We start from the raw sequence: 12,123 nt of genomic DNA on the forward strand, positions 1-12,123 counted from the left end.
AGTGCCCCATGAGCAGCCCCATTACATCAGTGTGTCCCATCAGCACCCCCTTACATCAGAGTGTCCCATCACCAGCCCTTACATCAGATTGTCCCATCAGCAGCCCCCTTACATCAGAGTGTCCCATCAGCACTCCCTTACATCAGAGTGTCCCATCAGCAGCCCTTACATCAGATTGTCCCATCAGCAGCCCCCTTACATCAGAGTGTCCCATCAGCAGCCCCCTTACATCAGAGTGCCCCATCACCAGCCCCCTTACATCAGAGTGGCCCACTGAGCCATCGGCCCACCGGGAAACTCCCGGTAGTCCCGATGGCCAGTACATGCATGGTTAGTAGGGTTGATTTCTACCTCTCTGAGCGATCTGATATTTATCTGATTTTCAGCTGAAAGTTCAGTTGGGCTTTCATGTAGACTTTAGTTGTATGCTGTCTGCTGACTTACCTTGCCCTGGTCTAGCCTGGCACACTGCAGTCAGCGCTGTAAAGAGAGACAGAAGAGAAGAGTTCAATCAGTTCTGAAAAAGCACAATATACTTTTCTCTCCCTCCTATGTCTGTTGTCTGTCCTTCAGCTGCATTATACAGCACATAGATCATTTCTATATCAGGCATATGCAATTAGCGGACCTTCAGCTGTTGCAGAACTACAAGTCCCATGAGGCATAGCAAGACTCTGACAGCCACAAGCATGACACCCAGGGGCAGAGGCATGATGGGACTTGTAGTTTTGCAACAGCTGGAGGTCCACTAATTGCAGATCCCTGTTCTATATAATAATGCCACTGAATGACAGACAATAATGATAGGGAACCACAGAGAAAAAAAAAAATATATATATATATATATATCACGCACCCCAAGTTTAGGAGGAAATGTTAAGGAAAAAAACTTTTTAACCACCTCAATACAGTGCACTTACACCCCCTTCCTGACCAGACCCATTTTCAGCTTTCAGCGCTCTCACAGTTTGAATGACAATTACTCAGTCATGCAACACTGTACCCATATGAAACTCCTTTTTTCCACACAAATAAAGCTTTCTTTTAGTGGTATTTAATCACTAGTGGGGTTTTTTTTATTTTTTGTGCTATAAATAAAATAAAACGTAAATTTTGTGAAAAAAATGCCTTTTTCTTCGTTTCTGTCATAAATTTTTGCTAATTAGTAATTTTTCTTCATAAATTTTGGCCAAAATTTATACTGCTACATATCTTTGGTAAAAAATAACCCACATTAGTGTATATTATTTGGTCCTTGTAAAAGTTATAGAGTCTACAAACTATGGTGCCAATCGTTGAAAATTGATCACTTCTAATCAGTCCTTCAGTACATCAGGTGTACCTCATTTCTTGAGACACTAACAAGTCAGGAAAATACAAATACCCCCCAAATGACCCCTTTTTAGAAAGTAGACATTCCAAGGTATTAAGTAAGTAGCATGGTGAGTTTTTTTAAGTTGTCATTTTTTCCCACAATTCTTTGCAAAATGAAGATTTTTTTTTATTATTATTATTTTTTTACAAAATTGTCATATTATCAGGTTATTTCTCACACACAGGATAAGTGTACAACAAATTACACCCGAAAATACATTCTGCTATTCTTCCCGAGTATGGCGATACCACATGTGTGAGTATAAATAAAGGGTACTAGTGCGCTTCACCTTGCTAATCAATGTGTAGGGTAATAAAAGTAAAATTAATATAAATGTGTGAAAGCAGCCCACAAAAAAATAGTGATCTCAGCACTAATAGTGGTACAATAAAAGTGAATAAATTGCGGCGCTAACAGCAAAAAACAACTAAATAAAAATGATTCTTATCTAAAAAATATGTAAAGTGCAAAGAGTGTGAATCACCTCGCAAAGTGCAAAATGTGCGATAAAGACAATACAAATAAAATATTTACTACAATATTACATGTGCTTGCATAACACAATCATGCAAAAATATAAAATCCAGAGAAATTGCTGAGAAGAAAATGTGCAAAAAATGCAAAAATCAAAAAATATTAATAAATAATGCTCATTAATTCCAGTTCATGCAATTGCTTCGTGAGCACAAATCAAAGTCCATGCACAAAAGTGACTTCCAAAGTGTGTGCTAATCCAGTGACTGAATTCAGTGCCAAGCCAGTGCACCACCAGTTTCCCCCAGCCTCTCACCTCAATTACTTGGTATAGAAACACAATATAAAAGCCAAAGCTAATCCATCCACATTCGTCCAGCGGCTAGTATCCACCTGTATATTTCTTTCCCAGGTTCTTCACATCTCACTCGTTAAGGTGTGCGATACATACAGTGTGGAACAAAAGGACAGGGGGGCTCTCATGTGTAGTATGAAAATATGACGTTTTAATAACGAAAATAGCAACTTTTTTCGTTATTAAAACGTCATATTTTCATACTACACATGAGAGCCCCCCTGTCCTTTTGTTCCACACTGTATGTATCGCACACCTTAACGAGTGAGATGTGAAGAACCTGGGAAAGAAATATACAGGTGGATACTAGCCGCTGGACGAATGTGGATGGATTAGCTTTGGCTTTTATATTGTGTTTCTATACCAAGTAATTGAGGTGAGAGGCTGGGGGAAACTGGTGGTGCACTGGCTTGGCACTGAATTCAGTCACTGGATTAGCACACACTTTGGAAGTCACTTTTGTGCATGGACTTTGATTTGTGCTCACGAAGCAATTGCATGAACTGGAATTAATGAGCATTATTTATTAATATTTTTTGATTTTTGCATTTTTTGCACATTTTCTTCTCAGCAATTTCTCTGGATTTTATATTTTTGCATGATTGTGTTATGCAAGCACATGTAATATTGTAGTAAATATTTTATTTGTATTGTCTTTATCGCACATTTTGCACTTTGCGAGGTGATTCACACTCTTTGCACTTTACATATTTTTTAGATAAGAATCATTTTTATTTAGTTGTTTTTTGCTGTTAGCGCCGCAATTTATTCACTTTTATTGTACCACATGTGTGAGACTTTTACACAGCCTGGCCACATACAGAGGACCAACATTGAAGTAATACCTTCAGACGTTCTACGAGCAAAAATGACACATCTCATTTCTCAACCACCTATTACACTTTTGAAGGCCCTGGAGTACCAGGACAATGGAATTTCCCATAAAATGACCCTATTTTGGAAAGCAAACACCCCAACGTATAATCTGTGAGGCATAATGAGTCTTTTAAACAGTTAATTTTTTTCCAGATGTTTTTGGAAAATTTGGAAAAAAATGAAAACACATTTTTTTTACACAAAGTTTTCAATTTATAAGATATACCTAACACATAGCATGTATATAGCAAACATTTCACCCCAAAACACATTCTGCTACTCCTCCCGAGTATGGCGATACCACATGTGTAGCACTTTTACACAGCCTGGTCACATAGTGAGGCCGAACATTGAACCAGTACCTTCAGGCGTTCTAGGAGCATAAATGACACATCTCATTTCATTCCTACCCATCACACTTTTGAAGGTCTTGGAGCACCAGGACAGTGCAACTACCCACAAAATGACACCATTTTGGAAAGCAAACACCCCAACGTATATAGTCTATGAGGCATGGGCTGCAAATAGGTACTCGGGTACTCTGATGGGCTGCAGATAGGTGCTCTGATACTCTGATGGGCTGGTGACAGGTCCTTGAGTACTCTGATGGCCTGGTGACCTGGTGACCTGTTGACAGGTACTCCGGTACTCTGATGGCCTGGTGACAGGTACTCGGGTACTCTGATGGCCTGGTGACAGGTACTCGGGTACTCTGATGGCCTGGTGACAGGTTCTCTGATGGCCTGGTGACTGGTATTTGGGTACTCTGAAGGGCGGTGATAGGTACTCAGGTACTCAGATGAACTGTGACAGGTACTCAGGTACTCAGATGAACTGTGATGGGTACTCGGGTACTCAGATGGACTGGGACAGGTACTCGGGTACTTAGATGAACTGTGACAGGTACTCGGGTACTCAGATGGACTGGTACAGGTACTCGGGTACTCTGATGGGCTGTGACAGGTACTCGGGTACTCTGATGGGCCGTAACAGGTACTCGGGTACTCTGATGGGCCATGACAGTACTCAGGTACTTTGATGGGCCATGACAGGTACTCGGGTACTCTGATGGGCCATGACAGGTACTCGGGTACTCTGATGGACTGTGACAAGTACTTGGGTACTCTGAGGGGCTGTGACAGGTACTTAGGTACTCTGATGGGCTGTGACAGGTACTCAGGTACTCTGATGGACTGTGACAGGTACTCGGGTACTCTGATGGGCTGTGACAGGTACTCGGGTACACTGATGGACTGTGACTGGTACTCTGAAGGGCTGTGACAGGTACTCGGTACTCTGATGGACTGTGACTGGTACTCGGGTACTCTGATGGGCTGTGACAGGTACTCGGGTACTCTGATGGGCTGTGACAGGTACTCGGGTGCTCTGATGGGCTGTGACAGGTCCTCGGGTACTCTGATGGGCTGTGACAGGTACTCGGGTACTCTGATGGACTGTGAGTGACAGGTACTATGATGGGTGGTGACAGGTCCTCTTTATTGGGGGGGCAATCAGTGTGATTGGTGTGTACTGTAAGTGGTAACGAGATGTTACCGCAATCTCCTCCTCACACACGATCGGTGTGTGAGGAAGAGAACCCGGTAACATCTTGTTACCACGGTTTGTTTACATTTTAGTGATCGGCTGCAAAACAAAGCCGACCAATGGCTGTTTACCAGTGTCGGGGACGAGCAGTGTTCCCGGGAACATGCCGCCACCGACGTGCACACGCAGCGCGATCATGCGCACGGGCCGTGCACAGTGGGGGTGGGACCATCTGTGATCGGCTGTGATCACGTGGTAAACAGCCATACCCAATGGCTGTTCACCCCCTTCGGTGGCGAGCGGTGTCTCCGTGACACGCCGCCACCGAAGAAACAGGAATGCGCACGCACGATCGCGGGCATTCCCTATTTAAACGGGAGGACGTCATATAACGCCCTCCTGCCACAATAGGTGCGCCGCCTGGCCGTCATTTGACGGCCGGCGGTCGTGAACTAGTTAAGGAAAAAAACTTCCATTTAAATGGCCATCAATGCAGCCTTATCAGTGTCCATCTGCAGCCTTGCACAGCGTCCATCTGCATGCTTGTCAGTGTCATTTGCAGCCTTGCAGCCTTCTCAGTGTCATTTGCAGCCTTGCATCCTTCTCAGTGTCATTTGCAGCCTTGCAGCATTCTCAGTGTCATTTGCAGCCTTGCAGCCTTGTCAGTGTTATTTGCAGCCTTGCAGCGTCCATCTGCAGCCTCCTCAGTGTCATTTGCAGCCTTGCCCAGGCTGCAATTAAACTGCAGTGACATGTCAGTGTCACTGCAGTTTGAAAATGCCGCCGCCGAGATACACAGAGCCGGTCCTTTCTCTCTCAGCTCCTCTCGTAGTCCCGCCCAGTCCCGCCCTATGATGGACATAACACAGGTCCAATGGCAGGACTGGGCATGACTGTGAGTGGAGCTGAACGCCGCCCATATACATACATACATACTCCGCTCACAGTCACGCCCAGTCCCTGTGTTATGTCAATCATAGGGCGGGAATGGGCGTGACTGTGAGCGGAACTAGCCGAGGATAGCCGAGTGCACTCGGCTATGTATAGATATCGGCGGCGCTCGCTCCTCCGCTCACAATCAGCAGGAGATCGGCGGGGATCAGCGTATAACACACACCCACGATTTTCCCCTGATTTTAAGGGGGGAAAAAGTGCGTGTTATACGCCGATAAATATGGTATATAAAAAAAATTATATATAAATACATATTACATATAAAAATTGGGCCAGGGGGGTGAAGTAAAGGCTTGTGTCTCGTTGAAACGTCAAATAAAACCTTCACTGTGTGTTCACCTTCCAAGACCTATGAGTGTCGCTCTATCTTTTGGATTATATATAAATATATATTCAGTGTCAATAAATATATAAATAAATAATATATTATAGTGTGTGTGTGTGTGTATATCTATCTATCTATATATATATATATATCTATATATATATATATATATATATATATATATATATATATATATATATATATATATATATATATATATATATATATATATATATATATATATATATATATATATATATATATATATATATATATATAATATTGTGAATATTACTACTACTTTTCAGAAATCTGATTTAACACAGTTATAATAAATGTATCATAACCCTTATATATCATCTAATGGAATTTTCCTACCTTTCTGTAGTTTATTGTGTCTGTAGTCTATCCGTCAGTGGAATTATTATATAATGATTATGATTATTAAATGATTATATTTATTTATAATATATTGTATAATTCTCTTCTTTTGATTTAGCAAACTTAAAGATAAAGATAAAATTGTTGTTCTTCCTCTATATATCTATATAAAGATACATCAATAAGTTTGTTATATCTTTGTGAATCCATCTACATGACAAGTAGGGATCTATAGTATAATAATAATAATAATAATAATAAGGGGAGATCCTGGGCTCCAAAGAAGATTATTATATAAATATATATAAATGTTAAAGGCGTTTCCCTGCCCATCAGTTGCTCCCAGTTTCTTTTTGTAATTTTTGTCAGTTAAAAAGAAAGAGAAGTCCAACAAAATCATAGAATTATTTTAGAAGCACTTCCACCTGTTTCCAGAGATATTTTACTTTAAAAAAAAAAAAAAAATAAAAAAGGAAAAAATGTGATGCTGCGTGGAGTCGTTTTTAAATTGACAATCTGCTCTATCTTGTGGCACATTACTGAGTTTCTTTTGTAAATATTTACTATAATTAAATTAAATGCAAACTCTCAGACTTTCTATCTATTAATAGAACTGACAGAACAGAATTCTAGTTTGCACATTCCTTTTGACTTGTTACTTTGTTTCCAATTATTACAGAATAAGATCTCCTCCAGACAGGAAAATAGCTATATTGTCATAGAGAACAATGGAAAGGATGCCCTGTCATCGGGAGCAGTGATCACTGTCATGTGTGCACCCCCCCACAGTTATAATCACTTCCAAGGGCACATTTAACTCCTTCATCCCCCCCCCTAGTGGTTAACCCCTTCCCTGCCAGTGTCATTTATACAGTAATCAGTGCATTTTTTTAGCACTGATCGCTGTATAAATTACAATGGTCCCAGAATAGTGTCAAAAGTGTCCAATGTATCCGCTATAATGTTGCGGTCCCGATAAGAACCACAGATTGCCACCATTACTAATTAAAAAAAAAAATGCCATAAAATTATCCCCTATATTGTTGCACAGAAGTTGATATAAAGTTGTATCACTTGGAAACCAGCACAAGTCATGTTTATGGGAATATGGACACTTGTCACTGAGAGACTTTTGTTATGTATTATTTTTTCACTAATGGACTGAACACTTATCATTGCTATATACTTGATGTATATATTTTTTTTTTCATTTGATTCAATTGCAAACTAGCAACACATTTGCTATATATTTTTCATCTATGGACTGAATACTTACCATTGCTATATATTTGATTTATAGATTTTTTTTCACTTGCAATCAGCAGTATACTTTGTTACTTTCTGACATATCAATATCACTCGGAGTTTTTTTACTGTCATATATGTGCCTGGAAATAAAATTGAATTATATTGTCTAGGGATTCATACATTCATTCTCATTGTCCCAAACAGACAATACATTTACACATACCGTTATATACCAATTCTTAAACCCCCATGGTCGGTCAACATACACGTTATTTAGATAAGCGGCACCAACCTCCCTTATTTTTGATTACCACTTGTGGGGTCTTTGTTTGGGGAGGCTGCAGCTTTACTCATACCTAAGCGCAGAATTTTTAGTTTAATATACACCTAGGAGGGGTCTGGGGAGCTGGACAAGGAGGTTCCAGAGCTCTCTAAGGTAAGCTGGGTTCCACAAGCCCTCCGCCCAAATCGACTCCCGTCACACGAACCATTCTCTGTAAACCCTAGAGATGGCTGTGCGGGAAAATCCCAGTAGATCAGCAGTTTTTGAAATACCCAGACCAACCTATCTGGCACCAACGACCATGTCACATTCAAAGTCACTTAAATCCCCTTTCTTTCCCATTCTGATGCTCGGTTTGATCTTCAGATAGTCGTCTTCACCACATCTAGATGCCTAAATAATAGATAATAAGGCAGATGGGAAAGAAGGAGATAGATAGATAGATAGATAGATAGATATCTTGTAGATTTAGAGAGTTATAAACTCATTAATATACAAGAATGTAACACAGAATCAACAATCCTTAGCAAATCTCTAAGCCCTTGTACACACGGTCGGAAATTCCGATGGAAAATATCCGATCGGACCGTGTTGTCGGATCATCTGACCGTGTGTGGGCTCCATCGTACTTTTTCCGTCAGAATGTCCGACCAACAAAGTTTAAGAGCTGGATATAAAAAATTTCCGACAACATGATCCGATGGGACTTTGTCCGATTGTTTGTAGAGAATTCCGATCGGACAAAGTGCCACGCATGCTCAGATCAAATTCCTAGACCAAAGCTATTGGCTACTAGCCTGAACGTAGTCCCGTCGTAACGAAATAACGTCATCACGTTCTGAACGATCGGATATTCCGACAGCTTTGCCCGACCGTGTGTATGCAACACCAGTTTCAGACAAAATCCGACGGATTTTGTTGTCGGAATGTCCGACCGTGTGTACAAGGGCTTACACTATCAGCTGACTCTTTGTGGCTCATTTGGTGGAGCCATCCTTGCAGAGCCTTTGATGGTAAGAGGAGATAGAAGCTTATATTGTGGTGATTATAACCATTGATTAAAGGGAATTCATATTTATCTTATCCATGCCTGATGGTCATTTGCTGGCCGAATTTATCTAAGCTTTTGATGGGAAGAGGAGATAGAAGCCTCCAGTGGCGGAACTACCGCCATAGCAACCCACGCGGTCGCTATGGGGCCCGCAGCCTAGTGGGGACCGCTGCCGAATGGGGCCCTCAGCCGGGGCCCGCTGCCGAGTAGTCGGGGGCTCGGCATTGGCAAGCTTCTGTCCTGCCTAGAACACCGGCGTCAGCCCCGTCCCAGCGTCGTGACGTCACTCGGCCGGAGGCTCGATGGGCGGAGCTACTGAGCTATGCTATGCTGAGCTACTGCTGAGCTACTGCAGCCTGCATACAAGAGGAGCCAGGCAGCACTGCCGAGGAGGAACCAGTCAATGCCCTCACTTGATTTCAGAATTTGCAGACTACAATTTCAGAGGTACCGTGCAAGCTAAATTAAGCTGATGCAGTGATGGGGCCAGACTGCATTCTGAACTGTCTGTGAGTTTGACTGATTTTTCTAATATGCAGCATGGCGGGGGGGGAAGGGGGTAAATGTCCTGCACTGGTCACGGTAATTTTTGTATTAATGTCCTGCACTGGTCACTGTCACTGATGAATGAATTTACTGGTCACTGTCATTGATGAATGAATTTACTAGTCACTGTCACTGATAAATTAATTTACTGGTCACTGATGAATGAATTTACTGGTCACGGTCACTGATGAATGAATTTACTGGTCATGGTCACTAATGAATGAATTTCCTGGTCACGGTCACTGATGAATGAATTTACTGGTCATGGTCACTGATGAATGAATTTACTGGTCATGGTCACCGATGAATGAATTTCCTGGTCACGGTCACTGATGAATGAATTTACTGGTCACGGTCACTGATGAATGAATTTACTGGTCATGGTCACTAATGAATGAATTTACTGGTCAGTCACTAATAAATGAATTTACTGGTCACGGTCAAATGATTTTACTGGTCACGGTCACTGATGAATGAATTTACTGGTCACGGTCACTGATAAATGAATTTACTGGTCACTGATGAATGAATTTACTGGTCACGGTCACTGATAAATGAATTTACTGGTCACTGATGAATTAATTTACTGGTCACGGTCACTGATAAATGAATTTACTGGTCAGTCACTGATGAATGAATTTACTGGTCACGGTCAAATGATTTTACTGGTCACGTTCACTGATGAATGAATTTACTGGTCACGGTCACTGATAAATGAATTTACTGGTCACTGATGAATGAATTTACTGGTCACGGTCATTGATGAATGAATTTACTGGTCACGGTCAAATGATTTTACTGGTCACGGTCACTGATGAATGAATTTACTGGTCACGGTCACTGATGAATGAATTTACTGGTCACGGTCAAATGATTTTACTGGTCACGGTCACTGATGAATGAATTTACTGGTCACTAATGAATGAATTTACTGGTCACTAATGAATGAATTTACTGGTCACGGTCGAATGATTTTACTGGTCACGGTCACTGATGAATGAATTTACTGGTCACGGTCGAATTAATTTACTGGCCTGGGTACAGTGCCACATGAGTATGGTAATATGTTTTACAATGGAATTAGTAAATTTTTTTGTGGGGGGGCTGTTTGCAGGGGGCCCCATACAACATTTTGCTATGGGGCCCTGTGATTTCTAGTTACGCCCCTGGAAGCCTCTATTGTGGTGATAATACCGTTTGACTAAAGGGAATTTATATTTATCTTATCCATGCCTGCTGGTCACTTGCTGGCCGAATTTATTTGGTGAGGGCATTTAGATATCTCAGTTTGGGTGGAGCACTATTTCTTTAATTAATTAAGCACTTTATTTCAGTGAATCACAGTGTTGGAGTTTATGCATTGGACTGTTATCATTCATATTTTATTAATTATTTGATTTGATTTTTCTAATCTTTTGGTTTATGTTTTTTATTTTTATTTTTTTATAATTTTTACGTTTCTTTGGTCTTTCACATTTTTGGACATTTATTTTGAACATACACTGATGTTTCGGAATTTTTATTGTAATGAATAATTTATCACTAGATTAAAGTGGTTGTAAACCCTATTTTTAAAGTTTATGCTACAGGTAGGCCTATATTAAGTCTTACCTGTAGCCAACCAGGATATCTCCTAAACCTGCATGGTTTAGGAGATATCCCCTGTCCCCTGCATGTGCCGATGACATCGGCACATGCGTACTAGAGCAAACTGACGCAATGCACAATCTGCATGCCGTTACCGGCGTTTCCCGCACGCTGTGATTGGCCGGAGCCGCGATACCCGGAAGTAACTCCGGGATGACATGACGGCAAAAAATTTTCCGACAAAATGCTCCGATCGGACATACTCCGATCATGTGTAGAGAATTCCGATCGGACAAAGTGCCACGCATGCTCAGATCAAATTCCTACACCAAAGCTATTGGCTACTAGCCTGAACGTAGTCCCGTTGTAACGAAATAACGCCATCACGTCGGATTTTCCGACAACTTTGTCCGACCGTGTGTATGCAACAGTTTCGGACAAAATCCGTCGGACAAAATCCGACGGATTTGGTTGTCGGAATCTCTGACCGTGTGTACAAGGGCTAAGAGGTAGATCTAAGGCAGTGGTTCTCAACCAGGGTTCCGTGGAACCATAGGGTTCCTCCAGAGGTTGTAGGGGTTCCTTAAGCATTGGGCAATTTCTGCCCTCAGATAAGTTCCCACCGACACCACTGATCTTTTTAGCTCTCTGTAAGGAGGTAATTCTTCCCAATGACCACAAGTGTAAGGACCATTCTTCCCACTGACCATCACACTAATGTATCATGAGTTGTAGATTTCTCATTTTTAGCAGGGGTTCCTCGAGACCGGAGAACTATTTCAAGGGTTCCTCTGTGTTGAAAAGGTTGAGAAAAGCTGATCTAAGGGGTAGATCTGAAATGAGGGGAAGCTCTGCTGATTTTATCATCCAATCATGTCCAAGCTAAAATGCTGTTTTTTATTTCCTTGCACGTCCCACTCAGATCTACAGCGACTGCACTTACCCCCCATTGTGTTATTTGTCATTCTAATGTTCCAAAACTGGTACTTTAAAAACTGGTACTGCCCATCAATGCAGCTTGATCAATGCCCATCTACAGCCTCACAATTGCCCATCAATGAAGCTTGATTAATGCCCATTTGCAGCCTTACAATTGCCCATCAATTCAGCCTGATCAATGCCA

The sequence above is a fragment of the Lithobates pipiens genome, unplaced genomic scaffold (genome assembly GCF_037356315.1).
Source record: "Lithobates pipiens isolate NorthernLeopardFrog02 unplaced genomic scaffold, aLitPip1_a1.2 Scaffold_27, whole genome shotgun sequence".
In the NCBI taxonomy this organism is placed as follows: Eukaryota; Metazoa; Chordata; class Amphibia; order Anura; family Ranidae; genus Lithobates; species Lithobates pipiens.